This window comes from Falco rusticolus, chromosome 1, assembly GCF_015220075.1.
Source record: "Falco rusticolus isolate bFalRus1 chromosome 1, bFalRus1.pri, whole genome shotgun sequence".
In the NCBI taxonomy this organism is placed as follows: Eukaryota; Metazoa; Chordata; class Aves; order Falconiformes; family Falconidae; genus Falco; species Falco rusticolus.
Genome location: NC_051187.1, coordinates 30341046 through 30357852, shown reverse-complemented (window position 1 = coordinate 30357852; position 16807 = coordinate 30341046). Strand labels below are relative to the sequence as shown.

The following is a 16807-nucleotide window of genomic DNA, read 5'->3' as shown; positions in this document are numbered from 1 at the left end:
TTGTGTATTTTAAGCCAAGCAAAATTAGAAGTTCTTTCCTGGAGACAACTGAGGGGGAAAAGGAAGCGTGCTGCTCTCCTCCCAGAGGAAGGATAAGGTTTTGCTTTCTCAGCTCCTTTTCTATTTCTACTGCTTTTGGATGCTCTTGTATTCCGTTGTGTCTCTGCATGGCTTCCCCTTCATTTTCTGATCAGAGATTCTGCAGACTCTTCACAATTTCTGTATGTCCCTGAGGAAGCACATGGTTTAGTATTTTAGTAAGAAAAGAACTTTTTCTTACTCCTACAGCAATTGGCGTGGCAGCAGGAAGAATAATTCAGTGGACACACTCCTGGTAGCAATGATTTACTTCTAGATGCTCTCAATGAACAAGCTGGTACTTTGCGCAGAACGCACTGCTTACGTGCCTGACCATCCACCTGAAGTCACAAGGACTGGCTGGAACAATTCACATGGAGTTTTCTCCACCCTTGAGACTACCTGATCCCAGAGCTGCCCCAACGGAAGGCAGACAGAAGTACCCAGATGTTAACATCACTACGGTGACACAGACTGTTAGAGAATCTAACCAAATGCCTTGCAGTGGCATCTCAGACAATTATTCTGCCCCATACCAGGGTACCCCATGCCATGGCTGTACAGCTGTCAAGAACAAATGGCTTACTCTGGCAGAAAACATTGAAAATGACCTAATCTGGGCATAATTCGCTTTAGGGAAGCAAAGAAGCTATCATTTAAATAACAACAATTACTTCAAAAGAAGTCGTCCATGGAATTTTTTTAAAAGTGACAATAAAAGCCCTCGTGAGCAAGGCCACATTGTAATTTAAAAGAACAGGTGGGATCTCCTCTACTTTCTAGCACATGCTCCTGATGAATGGCCTTTCTATTTTATTCACCCCTTCATTCTGAGGATAAAAAAAAATATGATATTCTAATATAAACCCCATCAAAGCCACAGAACACAGGCTGGGGTACAATCACAAATAGTCAGTTGTAATAGTGCAAAGACACGCAGTCTTTCTAGTAAAGCCAGTTTCTTGTCAGAAGGAGAATGACAAAAAAATTAATATTCAGTTCCCCTAGACTAACACAATATCAACATTACACATAAAAATGAGCCTGGTTCTTTTTCTTTCGAAGTCATCAACAAAGTTCTGCAGCTTCAGTTAAAGCTGAATCAGGCCTTAAGCTAGCGAGGTGGGCTGTGGGAGGGTTTTGTACAAGGACTTGTTAAGTGTAACTCCAAATTCATGCTTAGAAATAATACTATTCTATGGAAAAGTCAAGGGTTGGGTATTTTTTCAGATATCAAATATTCACCTATGAACAGTCTCCCCTTTTATTCTCTATGATCAGTAACATGTGAATCGCACAAGAACTCAAATAAAATGTACTTGCATCACTTTCAGAAAGGCTTTTCTGAAGGCTTGTCAAAACACAAACCAAAAAAATTACTACCCTGCTTTCACATAAGTGACTTGGTTGGGCACTTCTGGCCCCCCACCCCCCACCAGGAAAATAACCTGCCACCACACAGCCACACAACCACTGAGCTACCCAGCCCAGCTGTGCCTTGGTCCCACTCGTTCCACTTCACATATACTGAGCACGAATTTACTGTTGCATTTCAGAAATGCTCTGAAATCACCTTCCTGGTTGTTCGGTGGAACAAACCTGTTTTTCCACTGGCTATTTTTCAGGTGACGAGTTCACCACGCAGCACCGCGGACATCTGGGCAGCTGATAGGGAAGGCAGAGGAAAACAAAAAAAAGAAATAATAAGTGTGTAATCAGGGCAGGGGGGTGGTACAGGCAGAACTGCTTCCTGCAGCAATGCCAGGCACTCAGCGGAGCTTGGGCTCCTACTGCAAGACCTGCAGAAACCATGATTTTCAGAGATTACCTGGGATATTTGTGAAACACATCAAAAGGCACTGAAGCCTCACAGCAAGCCAAGTAAACCTGCCCTCCTGGGAGGGATCGATCTACAGCTATTGTAACAGCCACGCCGGAACAGCACAACTATTTTCCAGGCAAGTTTAACAGGCTGAGGAGTATGCTTTCCTCTAATGCATTCTGTGATGCTGTTTCATAAGCTATTGATTATTTCAGAACAACTACAATCAAACATACAAAAATTGGTCTCTACTTTGCTGAAGGAAAGGTTTTGAGAGCTGCTGATGAAGGAATTCTAGCAGTAGCGATGACCTGTCTCTAAATCCTTTCTTAAGCAAGTATAAATCATTGGGGCTTTTTTGGTTGGTTGTTTTTGGGTTTTTAAAGTAAATAGGATGCCAAGACAAAGAATTTCAGAGGTGCTTTATGCTTGCTCTTCCATAACCCAGGTATCTCAAATTGAGACAATAAAACCGTACACAGCTTAAAACAAGCTTTCACGAGGAACGGCAAGCAAGCACACACGCTTTCATTATAGAGGAAACCTGCCGCTAACGACATCATTCACACGATCCTTTCCACACAGACGGACACTTCCCGAGCCTGACATCTGCTCCACAGGGATGCGATATGCTGCACCTTTGGTGCTCTCCCGCTGGGCACTGACTCCGGTTACTGGGAGCTACTGTTCCCTGGCGGATCTTCAGCCTTTCTAGAGGCAGTCATCATTCCGTTCAGGGAGAAGCCATGAAATCCTACAGTTTTCAGTCAAGCAACACTTCTAAATATTTAAATATTTTTATTAAATAAAAATCTCAAATTCTGTCACTCACCCAAATAATTAAGACCAACAAGCAGCAACATATTTTAACACATTAACTAAAACCCAAAGGTTTTCTAGGAGTGAAACGAGAGCAAACATGCTCCTCAATAGCAGGAAAGAAAGAGCAATCCAAATCAAAGGCTTTTTTCCAAGGATTTAAAAATTCAGCTTGTAGAAGTTCTGATACACTCTGAGGACATTGTTTTCAGTGATATTTTGCCATGCCTCTGACTTCAGTAGTAAATAACTGTGTCGCTTCCATTTATAGTACCATGTTCTTTAACATCACCAGGAAAAATCAGACTCAGGGAATGTCAGGGTGGGAAGGGAGCTCTGGGGACCACTTAGTCACCCCCCTGCCAAAGCAGGCTCTCCCAGAGCAGGTTGCAGTCGCATCCAGGCAGGTTTTGAACATCTCCAGAGAAGGAGACCCCACAGCCTCTCTGGGCAGCCTGTGCCAGTGCTCTGTCACCCTCAAGAGAAAGAAGTTCTTGCTCAGATTCCGATAGAACATCTTGTGTTGCAGTTTGTGCCCATTGCCCTTTGTCCTGTCAGCCTGAGAAGAACCTGGCCCCGGCCCTTAAGCTGTGTGCATGCACTGACGGATCCTCTCCAGCCTTCTCTCCGCCAGCTGCGCAGGCCCAGCTCTCTCAGCATTTCCTCATAAGAGAGATGCTGGCAGATAACCGTAAAACATTATTAGACAAAATTATTCACTGATCACACAGCGATAACAAACTAATGTCCATTATCACACTGCTGGACGTTCTCGTTTAGCGGAAGATATTTTTCTATCACTCTCTATCACTTAAAAACGAGCACTAGAGGCGGCACACATTCACCAAAGATGCTACAGCCAGATACATGAAGGATGCCATGTCTTGTCAAGCAAGTGAAGGGATCAGGAGAGGTACAGCAGGTAGCAATGCAGGCGGGGGCTAACATTCCAATGTGGCCCTAACTAAATGCACTATTCTTTATCTTCATTTGCTTTTTCAGATATTGCGTTTGATTAGCGCTGCAAGAAAGGAGCTGAGAGTTTGTTTTGGTGTGCTGCAGATGCAAACGAAAGCAGAGCGCTAGCGATAAGCTCAGTCTGAACAAAGGGCACGCTGCCCGCTCCACCCCACCCAGGCTCTGGGCACCATTGTTCCCAGGGACACACAAGCTCTGCCAGAGACTGCCCTGACAATACTGTTATGGTTACACAATATTAGCTTATTGCAGCATACTCGTATCAATAACAACGGCGTGGAAGCTGCAATAAGGCACACAGACTTACATCTGTGCTTTCCAATGTTCCACAACTATTCACAATGTTTTATTGTTGTGCTGCAGCAGACAGGAAAGAGGCTGCAGAAAGCCAAATCAGAGACCTTTCACGCAACTGTCTTCTTTCAACATCAAAATACTTATATCTTTCCTTTCTTCATCTGTGGCTTTGCTTTTTAACCAGCAGCAGGAAAATCTATGCCCTTGTCTAGTCAGAACACACTTAACTATTTTCCCCAAAACATCAAGTTATCCGACATGCTGAATTTCCAGTAAATCACCGCTCATCAAAAGCCACCACTGTTAGTTAATAACATGAATGTAAGTAAAAAGACATATTAGACAATAGTATTCTGTTTACACAAATAACTATTGCAATGCATTGTGAATCCTGAGGACATAAAAGCAATCCTTCAAGTACTTGCTACTTTTTGTTACACCACTTTTAAGGCCCAGAAAAGTAACCAGACTCCTAGAAACAAGTCTAACACAGCTAAAGTAAAAATGCAAACTAGTTTGTTACAACTCTATTCCCTCCATTATATGGTTTATAATGTTCAAGAAATATTTTAGTTCATGTTGTGGTCCATGTTCTGGAATACCAGCACCAGGGAGTTTTTCTTCTGCCTGCTGCTGTTAAAAGATTGCCTAATGTAGATCTGGATGTACAAATATATTGTCCTTAATACCTACAGCCTCTTGAATTGGGGCACAGAGAGAACATTTTTGTAACTCAAATGACGAAATGCATATTTTAAAAAAATCATTTAAAACCCCTGAAAGTATGCAATAGTATCTGAAGCAAAGAAAACAACCTTAAGGAACAAAATAAGATTGCTATTCTAGAGTTTGCAACAACTAGTGGATTGAAAACTACGTACAGCATTTGAACTGGTTATGAGATCGTCTTTCCTAAGGGGATGGGGGAGGCAACTTTACAGATGTACTAAGCATAAGTAGTTCTGCATCAGTTAGCCAATATTCTTTCTCCTCTACTTAAGGCACTGACACTTGCCTCTTGAGTCCTCCTGACCTTTGTTGTTTCACCAAAAATGACTACTGGAACCTCAGTACAACCAAAAGCTTGAAAAATTAACAATGTCACAAGTCTGCCATTATCTCTTTATGAAGAACTTGCTTTAAATAGTCAAATAAAAAAGCGATGTGCAGTTTAAGGGCATAAACATCTGTCTCCCAGAGGTTCAGTCATAATAACGCACTACAGAATTAGGATCACTAAGAAGCAAGAATATGGAAAAAAGCACCGTATTTGCAGTCACATCCATCTGTCTTCAGTTTTTTTAATTAAGGAGCATAAATTACGTTGCAAAAGCATGAATCAAGCTTTTCAAGCTTAAGCATCTGACCATCCAGGCAGAGTCAACAAGTACCCTGGATGCTGCTTACGCACCTGCAATGCAGATCAAGATGGACAGTCCGGGCCTCGGGGCTCCTGTTCCCGCCCCTGGCCGGGCCGCACACGATTCCGAGGGCGAAGGGAGCCCCACAGGCTGCCCGGGGTCGGCAGCACCCGCCCCCCAGCGCCGTCCCACCCGTGTCCTGCGTGGGGACACGGAGCATCGCTGCGGCTGGAAGCTCTGGGTGTCTCAGGCCGCCCCGCACTCCCCTGCTGCCATTCCCGCAAGCGACCGCCACCCCCCGCGGGGTGCCCCCCCCCGCGGTACTCACGCAGACGACGCTGCTGTCACTCGCTAGAGCCCCGGAAGGCTGCCGAGGGGGCCAGGGTGCACGGCCCGCCCGGGGGGGGGAACCCGCAGCTCGGCTGCGGCCTGGCCGGGCGGTGCGGGGGGCGCCGTGCCCCGGGCCGGGCGGGGAGGAGCGGCCCTGCCCTGCCCTGCCCCCGGCCGGAGCCCCGCTCGGAAACGGCCTTCGCTGCTGCTGCTGCGGGAAAGGGGGCGCCTTGGCCCAGCGGCCCCGCACCCCCCGCGGCGGAGCCCCCCCCAGCCAGCACAGGGGCCGGGGCCGCCTCCCGCCGCTGCCGCAGAGCGGCCAGGCCCGCCACCGCCGCGGGGAGGGGGCCGGCGAGCCCGAGCCCGGGCTCGGGGTGCGAGGGGGAGGCCCCCGCCCCTCCCGGAGCGGCGGTGCCGCCCGCCCGCCCCACACCCGGCGCGGCGGGGGCGATGCCGTTAGCTCCCCCTCAGCGGGCGGAGGGGACACGGTGCCCCCCCCACCCCCGCCCCTCACCTGCTCAGCCCGCCGCGCCGCCCCCCGCCGCCAGCCGCCCCCCGCCGGGCCCGGCGCTGCCCACGCCCCCCGCGCTCGCCGCCAGCCCGGAGCAGCCGCGGGGCGCCCCGCGGGGCCGGCACTTACCGGCCGGGGTGGGGGGGGCAGGGACACACCGGGGGCGGCGGCGCAGGCGCAGGTGCGGCTGCGGCACCCGGGCCCGTCGCTATGGCAACGGGGGGGTCAACGCTGTCATCGGCCGCGGCCTTATCCCCGCCCACGGGGGGGGGGGGGGGGGCACTGCCCCGCGCGCCGGGGAGCGGACAGCGCGTGCGCTCACCTGGCGGCGCGGGGGCGCGGGAACGGCGCGTGCAGGGTGTGCGCGTGCCCGCGGGGGCCTGCGGGGAGAGCGGGCGCGCGAGCGGCGCGCGAGGGGCGCGCGGGACCGGGGCCGTTCCCGCGCCCCAGCAGCTCGCGGCCGCGCCGGTGCGTTCCCCGCCCCCCCCCCCGCGCTCTGCCCGACCCCCCCGGCCGTGCCCCCGCCGTGTGACCCCAAGCCGCCCCCCCGCCCGCGCCCCCCCCGCCGTGCCTGCCCGCAGGGTCCTTGTGCCCCTGCCCGGTCCCCATCAGTCCCTGGGGAAGGGGCTGCGCGCGGCACGCGGGCAGGTTTCTGGCGGATGCACCCACGTTGGGGCGGGAATTGCGGGCACGGACAGATCGGGATTGCCCCCCCCTCACCCCCCTCACCCCCTCCGTCAACACGCACAGAAGCAGCCTGCTCGTGTTTATCAGCCCCGCAGGTTTGCAGACGGTGTGTTTTCTGTTTGCAATGCAAAGGAAAGACTTCAAGCAAATCACTGCAAAATTAAGAGGCAGAAACTTGATTTTTCAAAGCAGCCAGCAGAAAAGGCCGATTACAGTTAGGATAACTCCCAGAGGAAAAAAGAAGGCCTGTACGCGGCATGTCGCTGTTTCACACCTTCACCGAAAGCAAAGTCGGGGTTAAGTTGCAACCTGGTGGCTCTCGGTACCTTCCACCTTACCTGTGAAGAACTGGAGGATGGACCTACATGTGCTTTGCACCTTGCAGCTGCTCAAGCTGGGGAAAATGGGGCGCGACGTAGCCTGGAGGGAAATACTTTTAAGCAAAGTTTGTTTGTTCACAGCCAAGGCTGAAACCAAAGGCGACAAGTTTTAAACGGGCGTTCAGAACGAAGGCGGGTGCTGGGGAGAGCTGGGTGCACGAGTGGCGCTGCGGAAAGGCCCTGCAGCAGGGGGGAGCAGGCGGCTGTGTCCCACCAGCGTGGGTGGCCATGAGCCCTGTCCCCAGGGCACCTCCCCAGCCCTGGACCCAGCACCATGGCTCCTGGTGAATCCCAGTGGATCCCAGTGGATCCCTCCTTAGGGCACCTCTGTGCTGCAGCTGCACAGAGTGATGCTGACCCCAAGCGCTGGCTGGGCATGTCAGGCGGGCACAGACACAAGGAACAAGCCCTCTCCTGTTCGTGGTTTTCCGACTGTTTTATCTCAGATCCATCCAGCTTTTTCTATAAAATGTGGACTCTTAATTTAGGATCCCATTAGGTGACGAACGAGTCTGAGAAGCTGATTCAGTTAGGGCTTGTGCCAAAAGGGAAACGCATTTGCTCTTCAGATCATTCTGGCAGGAAGGCCCGAAGGATGTTAAATCCAGTATGGATCCCTAGTAACCTAACACAGATGAAGGAAAAACCCCTGGTGCTGGTGGAAAGAAAGTGCTTTTAATAACGGGGCTTTACAATGCGACATTTGTACAGCAGAAATACACCCCTGTACCCCACATGAGGAAAACGTGTTGGAAACAAAGGGGTGAAAATAACACCCATTCAGGAATAAAGCTGGAATAGTCCCTAAGGATTTTTTTTTTTTTTTTGCCATGTCCCCATGGTTTCTCTGAACTTCTCACTTCTGCGAAGCTTCAGCCTGCAAATGTCACCTCGATTTGTCACCCTGATTTGTCACCCTCCAGGCTGCTGTTGCTGTGGCAGCACCCGCTGCCCCTCGTCAGGTAAGCAACCCACTGAGCTGCCCCAGTTTCTTCATGTTCAAAATGGAAATATCTTTGTCTTGCAGGGTGCTGCGAGCATGGTAATTATGCATCATTAATATCTGCAAAGCTCTTTAAAAACCTTGAAAAGGAAAGTGCTGTGTAATATAGTTAATTATAGCACAGCAACTTCTCTTTGCAGGGAGTTGGGCTGGAGGAAGCCCTGGCCCCGATCACAACTCCTGCACCTTGGAGATGGCCAAGGGCTCGTCCCCAGAGATTCAAATCCCCTGTCCATCAAAGTGCAAACGCAGGGCTCTGAGAGAGGAATGTTTTACAGTAAAATCTCACATTATTTATGTTCCACCAAAATCAGAGATCACAAAAAGCTATGATACGATGTGCAGCAGCCCTGTGTCGCCTGTGGGTTGGACCTCCAGCCTGACTGTCAGTGCTTCATGCAGGTACAACTTTCTGTGAAGACTGCAGGCGTCCTTCCAAGGACTGGCACTAAGCACCCCAGGGTCAGCCAGAAAATCCCCGGGGAACCTGAGATCAAATCCAGACTTCCTGATTCCCATGATCTGACAGGATCAGGCAGAAAATTCAGCAAGTGGACTCCAGACCTGAGGACCTCCGAGTCCTGCCTGCACTTCAGTTCAAAGACCTCTCTCCCTATAAAGCCAAAACAGTTACTATTAATTAGATCAGTGTGGCTGAGATGGGAATCTGGGATTAGCTTCACATTCACCCTGTCGGGAGGAGACCGTGTCTCTCCTTGCAAGCAGGCAGCCCGCAGGTTGTTGCAGGTCCTCTGCTCTCGACAGCAGCGTGCTGGGGGGAGGACAAGGGAAAGTTATTGCGCACAGCCTTTCCCAGAGCTTGGCACCGAGTCGGGAACAACAGCCAGGATGAAATTCAACCAAAATGTTAAAATCTGAAGGGTGATGTGATCCCTCCCTGTTCCAAAAGGCAAGATTTTAAAAATCAGAACCAAATGGACCTAAGTGAGTGTGTATATAGAGAGAGTGCTGTGCTAATCCTTATTTAATACCTTTGCTATCAGGCATCCTATTGGAGAAGCATCAGTTAAAATACTCAAGGCCTCATTCCGCTCGGTGATGCTGGCCAAGCCAGCATTCCCCCCGCAGGGCTGTTCTTCAGGGCTGTCTTTGGTCCCTTTGCTGCATCTTACCAACAGCCTCTGAGATAATTAGCAGTCATCAGATGAGGTCTAATTTTTAACAAACTTCTCCCTGCGTGGGAGAGGGAGGGGAAAGCTTAGTGGGGATGGCAGGAAAAGTCAGTGTCAGGGGGTGACGACAGGTCCTTTTATCATCCTCTGAAAAACAGCGACATTACCAAGGATTTATTTACAGAAGCTGGGAGAAATAAGGGAGATGCTGTCAGCTCCTTAAGGCAGAGACTGGTTTTAGTTATTGTTTTTCCTTTGTTTGCACAACACTTAGGCCAGTGGGGTTCCTGGTACAAGAGGAAGCCTCCTGCTGCAGAACAAGTAACATCTGATGACAAGTGTCGAAACTGAGGCTCAGACATCTATTGAGCAGCGGAACTGGGGGAAGCGGGTCAGACACCTAATCCAGCTTGACCCCCAGGGCTGGAGGAGCAGAAGGTGGGAGCAGCCTGCCATGAGCTGCACACACATCTCTGTTCATGGAGGGGGGCACAACACAGAGATCCTTCTTGCAACTCTGCTGCAGCGTGCCTTACCGCTAATGAAATGGTGCTGAGCAGAGTGTGGCCAGGCGTGTCCCCGCGGTGGCACATTGGCTGGTATTGCCTTAGTGGTCATTTGCTTTAGAGCAGGATGCTCAGGAGCATCAGCGTTTGTTTTTGGTACCAGAGAGCATCATCTGCAAATAGATCTGCCAGGCCTTGCTCTGAAAGTACGTACCGGTAGCTCCCTGCAGCAGCGGGCAGCCAGAAGGGTTTTGCATCCCTGATATCATACATTGCCCAGAAAGCTAATTTAGTGCAAGCTGCCCTTACCTCATCCATTAAATGTGCAAGTGAATTGACCTACTCCCTGAACATAAAACATCACTACAATTGCTGGCTGGGAGAAGGCACCAGCCCCTTACTCAGCTCCCTTATCTCCACTTTACCAACCAGACTCTTAGAAAATCCATTATTTTTCAGCATTAATTTGTGAGATGGATGTTAGCCAGAATTCTGTGATTGTACAAACAAGGGCAAAAGCAATTCCCGCCTTGCAATTAGATCATGGGCTTTTCCCAGGAACCTGGGGAGTAAGGGTTCTCATTGCAGTCAGGAAGGGTGTGATTAAGGCCCAGAACAGCTTTGAAACAGTTCTTCAACTAGGCAGCTAAACTTAGACAATCAGTACACAAAGGAAAAAGAACAGCCTAGAAATAAGAGAAGAGCAAACGTTTTTTTCTAGGGCAAAAAAAAGACCTGTGACATCTGCATTTTGTTTTGTTTTTAAGGCTTTTACACACACACACACAAATCTAGTCTTGTGTATATAAGTAATCGCTGCCAGGTTTCTATATGCATGCCCAGGCTCTGCCTACTATAGTCTATAAAAGCATTAGGAAAAAGGCCAGTGACTTCTATGTTCAGGGAGGAAAATACACATACCTGTCCGTTTTGTCAAACCCACTGGATGTGCTGTAGCTATTACCGTGCATTAGCTCTCGTCACACACATTTACACACAAGCCATGATTGCTTCCTTTCAGGTCAGTGATAAAGCGGCTTTGGAGAAGCAGATTCACAGTGGGAGATGTGCCCTGGGGCCAAATAATCATTAAATTACCAGCATCAAGAAACCTACTGCAATGTGACTTGACAGTTGTATGGTACTAGTCCGAGGCTGTGTTTACTCTAGACTTTTTAAACCTGGCCTACACTGATTTTTTTTTTCCCCTCTGAATAATATCCCATCATTGCTGCCACATGAGTTCATTTCCATGGCAGACAGAGGAAAAGACAAATCACTGCAGTTGTCAATAGCTGAATCCGTACCATCATCTCAGCAGGCTGATACCTGCCTCCGCCAGCAGTACAGGCAAATGGGGGGGAATGCAGAATCCTCTCTGCACCTGAGAGTAAAGCTAAGCACGTAAGACAGTACTAGGCTAAACGACTGCAGGGTGTCCAGCGCATCATCCCAGAAAGTCATCCACTCCGTGCTTTATACTCCTGCTCTACACTCAGGTGAGCCTGATCACCTTGCACACAACCAGCCCTCCGCTGCCACAGTCCTCCTGTTTGGTTTAGGATCTTACCGAGTCTTTCTATATTTTGTGTTTATGTAACAGTTAGTTAGAAGAACATTTTGATTCTAAGGAGTTAACCTCCATGGTGGAATTATGTTAACACTTATTAACCAATGATGTATGAATCGCTGTACTGCTTATTATCAGAGACTGTTCCTTGAAGTCCTTATGCTATAGACCTTAATAGCCTTAGTCTTTACTCTCCAGACCATAACCAAAGCACCCAGGTTCTATTGTGTATAGGATGAGTTATTGGACAGCTTGGCAAGGCCAATTTTCAGCCATCCAACTTGGCAACAAAACTAACTTTTAAGGTGTCCTGAAGTGAACTACCTTCATTATAATACTAAAACTCATGCCCACAGGTCAAGACAACCCTTGCCCAGGTGAAGACCCTTCCCCTGCGCAAGCATAGTAACAGAGAAGGGTGACACAGCACATATTACAATTCTATGCAAATTTCTAACCAATCATTGTAATTGGGAGTGTATGACCTTGTAATTTCATGTATGAATGTAACGGTGAAATCTACACAGGTGGGCTTGGTGTGTGGAGATGCCACTGTGCACCCAGCACTGCAGTGAAGGAGCGCCTGCTTCTTAATGCTGCAGTGGTGTTCAGAGGTTTGATTCCCGATTTCCGTGACTCTCCATTGCCTCCTGATAGTAAGCAGCGCCCACATGAAGAGCTTTAAACCTGGCTGGAGAAAGAGTGGGAGAAATACAGGATTGCTTTTGCTGATAGGAGGTTCAAGGCGTGGAAATACTAAATAACCTGCTGGAGCGCACTGGGAAGCTGAGCTACATTGCCTGAGGGCCTGCCTCACATTTTAAGAGAGATGATCTCTATTCCTTTGGAACAGACCATGTTTACCCTCTGACTTGCAAAGAAAAGGGCTTTAAATGACTGGGAAACAACACAAAGATCTGAGCTTGCTTTATGAACCTCAACCAGTACTGGCCTGTAAGTGTAGCATTCCACCTCTGTCAGCTGCTCCACGGTCTCAAGGTGAGGAAAAATGTAGGGATTTTATTTTATCTTCCCTGATGGTGACTGGTAATGACCTGCGAATTGGTGTCATGTGTGGCTTTTTTTTTTTTTTTTTTTTTTTACAGACTGTAAAATAATTAGGCCTGTTGGCCAGGTATAGTTTTGCTCCTTGCATCTGGGAGGGATTTTGTGCTTGCTGCCGGGGAGTGCTGTGTATCTGGGAATTGTAAAGATGTCTGTGGTTTTATTGCTAGATTTTTACAAACCTCAGGTTTGTATTTTTATTATGATTGCCGCTGTGAGGACATTTTAAGAAAGGCTGGGTTTCTCTTTGAGGTTGTGTTTCACTCTGCTGATCTTTCTCTTGGCATTTCAGGGAGTTGGGGGATACTGGCAAAACATACAGAGTAAGCAAAGGGGATCTCCTTCACCCCAGACCCTACCTTTGCAAAGTGGGGAGGCACAGGATGTTTTCCTTTATTAAATTAACACAGGCTTGGGCTGGTGTGAAGCAGTGTCTGAACAGAGCAGGGCATGCTGTGATGCTAACAGCCCGAGACAGCGCCATTTTCCTTCTCCTATCAGAGCTGCTGAATCTTTTCCCAGCCCTCATCCAAACCTCACATAACTACCTCACTCTTGGGGTAACAGACAAATTGCACGGGTGTTTAACTGTCGCCGTTTCAAACCTGTTTTCAGACTGGCAGGATTGTGTTTCAGGTTGGTTAAGCAAATGGTATGCAAAGAGGAAATCTCTCCCTTCCCTCTCTTACCTGAGGCTGATGGTGAAGTTGAGATGTGGAGATGTGCTGGCATTTGGCTGCTGTAGAACTCTAAAATTCTCTGTTGTTACTAGTCAAGGGAACTCTAAAACCTCACCGTCTTGCCTTGAAGATACGGAATGTGTTTCCGTTAGCTTGCTGAAAACACCGAAAAAGGCACGTAGGAACCTGTAGACAAGAAACTTGTGGTCAGTCTCGGCTCATATCTTTTTATTGTGTTCACTTTCAAAGGACTTCAAAGAACCTGGCAACTATTAAGGAGTTGGTGACAGAGCTGTAAATTGCATGGCAGCGTCCTGAGAAGAGCTAGTTTCAGTGTTTGGAAAGAAGGAAGTTAAAGTCAATTTACTTTACAAGCTGTTGCAAACACTCAGACCTTCGGATCGATAGGGTGAGGATAGGAACAGTTCAGGATAGAATAATTTTAGATGTTGGGAGTTATCCTGTGTTATTGATTGTCAGAGATGGTTCAGTGCAGGCACTGATAATGACAGTGCTGTAGTCACTGAGCCTTGAATAATGTATTCATGGGTACCATTAAAATGCTGTTGCTCATGTCCTCAACAGATTTTGCAGGGATTAATGCTGAGAAAACACCAGGATGAGAGGTTGCTTGACCAGTTGACTGGAGCCTTTGGGGGTTCAGGGTACTGGTTTTCCTTCTGGCCCTATCTTCAGTGAGGCAGTTCCCTTCTCCCTGCCCACCTCCTGCCTGGCCGGGACTGGCTCTGGCTGTAGGGTCTGCGGTGCCTGGAATGGCAGGACCCAGCTGTGGGTACAGGCTTCTTGGCAGCAGGGGGATGCCAGCAGCAGCAGATAATGACCCAGCTGAGTCCCTGGCTTTGCACAAACACAAAGCTGCTCCATCAGATACAGCCTGCGACCCTGCCACCCCTTCCCTGGGCCTTGCTGTGACACCCCTGTGACAGCAGGTCCATCCCTGTCCCCGGTGCAGTTTGTCCCTGGGCCTCCACACATGCCTGGGGCATGAACAGAGCCAGGCTCCGGGGAACATTTCTGAATAAAACCAGAGGAGATACAAGGCTTTGTATTTTGTTTTGTGTTTTTCCATATGGGGTATGGTGGTTTGGCATCTGCCAAGAGAACAGATTAAGAACAGATGGGGAAAGATGTGAAACCCCGTTGATCTCCAAGGGATTGTTTCAGAAACACAGAGAAGAAATGCATGCTGGATTCTGGCCCCTGCTCTTACGTCCTTTCTGCAGGCACTGCCCAAAATGTGCGTCGTGCTGGTGAAGAGTTCCTCTGCTCCTGTGCCTTGGGCACCTCTGATCTCCTGCCCCCCCTTGTGCAGCTGCCCCCCTTGCAGCCTCCTCCACCTCAGGCCTTACCTGGGCTGTACCGGGGGACCCACTTGGGGGTCCCCCCAGCAATGGGGCTGTGAGGAGAAGGGCTGCACCCTGCCCTGCCCCCACAGCCAGAAGGCAGAGACCCTGACACCCCCCCCCCCCGCCTTGCTGCAAGCAGCCGGCTTGTAACTGCATTTCACGCTTCGTTTATCGTCCAACTTTGAAACAAACCGAGGTCACAGACTCCACAGAACTCTTCCCTGCTCCGATGCTGGCCCTGGCCGGGGTATCACCACATGCGCTTTTTGCTCGCAGCCAGCAGAGGACACTTGCTTTCTTTGCAAAGAGTTCGCTCTGCACTTGGATGCACCAAAGCAAAAGAGGGAAAGATTCAGGGCTTGGCCACACGTGGGCACTGGAACAGCAAGGGATGGGCTGTCCCAGGCTGCTTTCCAGCCCCAGGGCTCTCTGGTGATGCCTTTTTCCTTGGCCTTTCATGAGAAGTTTGAGATGTGCCTGCAACACGCTGTAAACCCTGCAGGCTGGCTGCGCCCGGGTCCCTGGGGTGTGTGAGCGGCTGTCCCGTCTGCGCTTTGCAACCCCCAGATGTGGTGTTACCGGGCTTTGCTTGGGAGCACGTGACTCCGTGGGTGGCAGGAGGATGTGTGGGCAGACTTGGCATCGTGAGTGATGGTAGCAGCCTAGATCTCAGTGCAAAATGCAAAAACTTGGCAAACATTAAGTGACTGAGCTTGAACCGAGCTCTCTGTTGCAAGGCTGTGCAAGCAAATGAGCTTTAATCTGGATCAGATACGTAACTGCAGACCTGGCGCATTTGAGATTCAGATGGTGCTCAAGAGAGCATACTGAAGCCAAGCCAGGACTAATCCCTGACCTCCGCAGCCTGTTTGGCTGCTCCGATGGCCTGGAGGAACATTAAAGTTGCCCCGGTACTTGGCTGTGCGGCCCTTGGGTGGCTGAGCCGCGCAGAACCAGCCAGGGCTGGAGCCCACAGCCCCGCTGGGGCTCACACAGCCCGTGAGCCTTTTTGTGGCAGTGGATTGGCAGGATGAGAGGCACTCCGGGCTCCTGGGTGCCCAGCTTAGCCCTCTTCGAGGGAACGTCTCTGCCAAATGTGACCCGCAACCCTGTGCCAGTCTTTACTGCAAGCCTTGAATGCAGAACAGCAGAATCCGGCTCTCATCCCGCGAATGGCTATGGCCCTAAACTGCCCCGCTTCCTTTGGGGCTGGAATCATAATCAAGGGCACGGGGGTTTGCAGGGCAAGATCTGACTGTACGAGGTTTTGCACTGACCTGAGCATCTACCTGCCAATGTGCTCCTCCCACTTTTTCAGGCCAGCCCCGTTAGTTACCCCTCGTGCCTCGGGGGAGAAGGGTGCTTGAAAAGGCTGGGTTTGTTTACACTAACATTTTTTAATTGTAGGTTACTTTTCATTTAAGGGCTGCTACTGGCTTTCCCTGGCTCATGTGGAACATTGGCATGTTTTCCTTCTGGTAATTTATGGGAAGGGAACCAACAGAAGGAGAAAGAATAAAAATTAAACCTCTGTGGGGAAGCCATGACATGTGCAGGCCACCTCTGCAAACGCTACACCCACTGCGCTATGTAAAATCGTCACAGTTATGTCTGACCACTAAGCAGTTATCTCTTTAAATCATCTTCTTTAGGGACGTGGGGACCCATACAGAGAAAATGAGGTCAGAATAGTTAAAAGCTATGTATAGCAAGTCTGTGCCTCGAGAAATAGGTACACACCTCGGGTCCTGAATGATGCAGCAGGAGATGTCCACTGTACTATGCCTTCCTCTTCTGACTATTCTCTGTATTTGAGGGAAATATAGATTTTACTCCTGGACCACAAAGGAAATCTTGGTCTTAAATGAGCCATCGAGCGCAATACGTGGAGCTGTAAAGGCAACACAGACAAGTGCGCAGAAGAACATACTGAAGTTGTGGAGAAAGCACTTCTGCCTTTCACCACAAATGGGCCTCAGTGTAGCTCTCCTGAGGAATACCTGAAAAATGTGGAGCCTTCCCCACATGGAAGCGTCACTCTGTGGGCTACGTGGTGCTGGAGCTGAGCCTGAGCATGACCTGTGGACTCTGCACCTCACCTGGGGCTCCCACGTCTACCACAGCTCTTGCTGACATTGCAGGAACAACCATAGCTACAAGCCACCAGGCTCCTTCACCTCCCATTGATCCCAGGCTGCCTGTAACTGGGACCAGCTGTAG

At 49.8% G+C, this 16807-nt stretch overlaps 1 protein-coding gene across 5 annotated transcripts in view; it reads right to left on the bottom strand.

The window, feature by feature from the left end:
* The window catches only part of CCDC92 (coiled-coil domain containing 92), a 27412-nt gene extending 11051 nt beyond the window's left edge, over positions 1 to 16361 (bottom strand). The window contains exons 1-2 of one of the 5 annotated variants that reach the window (XM_037375352.1): positions 16328 to 16361; positions 13230 to 13406 (exon numbers count right to left, since the gene is read on the bottom strand). The gene's annotated coding sequence lies outside the window, so the exon portion shown is untranslated. Of the gene's footprint in view, positions 1 to 1677; positions 2011 to 5405; positions 5649 to 5683; positions 6150 to 6325; positions 6422 to 13229; positions 13407 to 16327 lie in introns of those variants that run through there. The other 4 variants (XM_037375349.1, XM_037375348.1, XM_037375350.1 and 1 more) reach the window with 4 other exon arrangements.
* Positions 16362 to 16807: the final 446 nt, after the last annotated feature.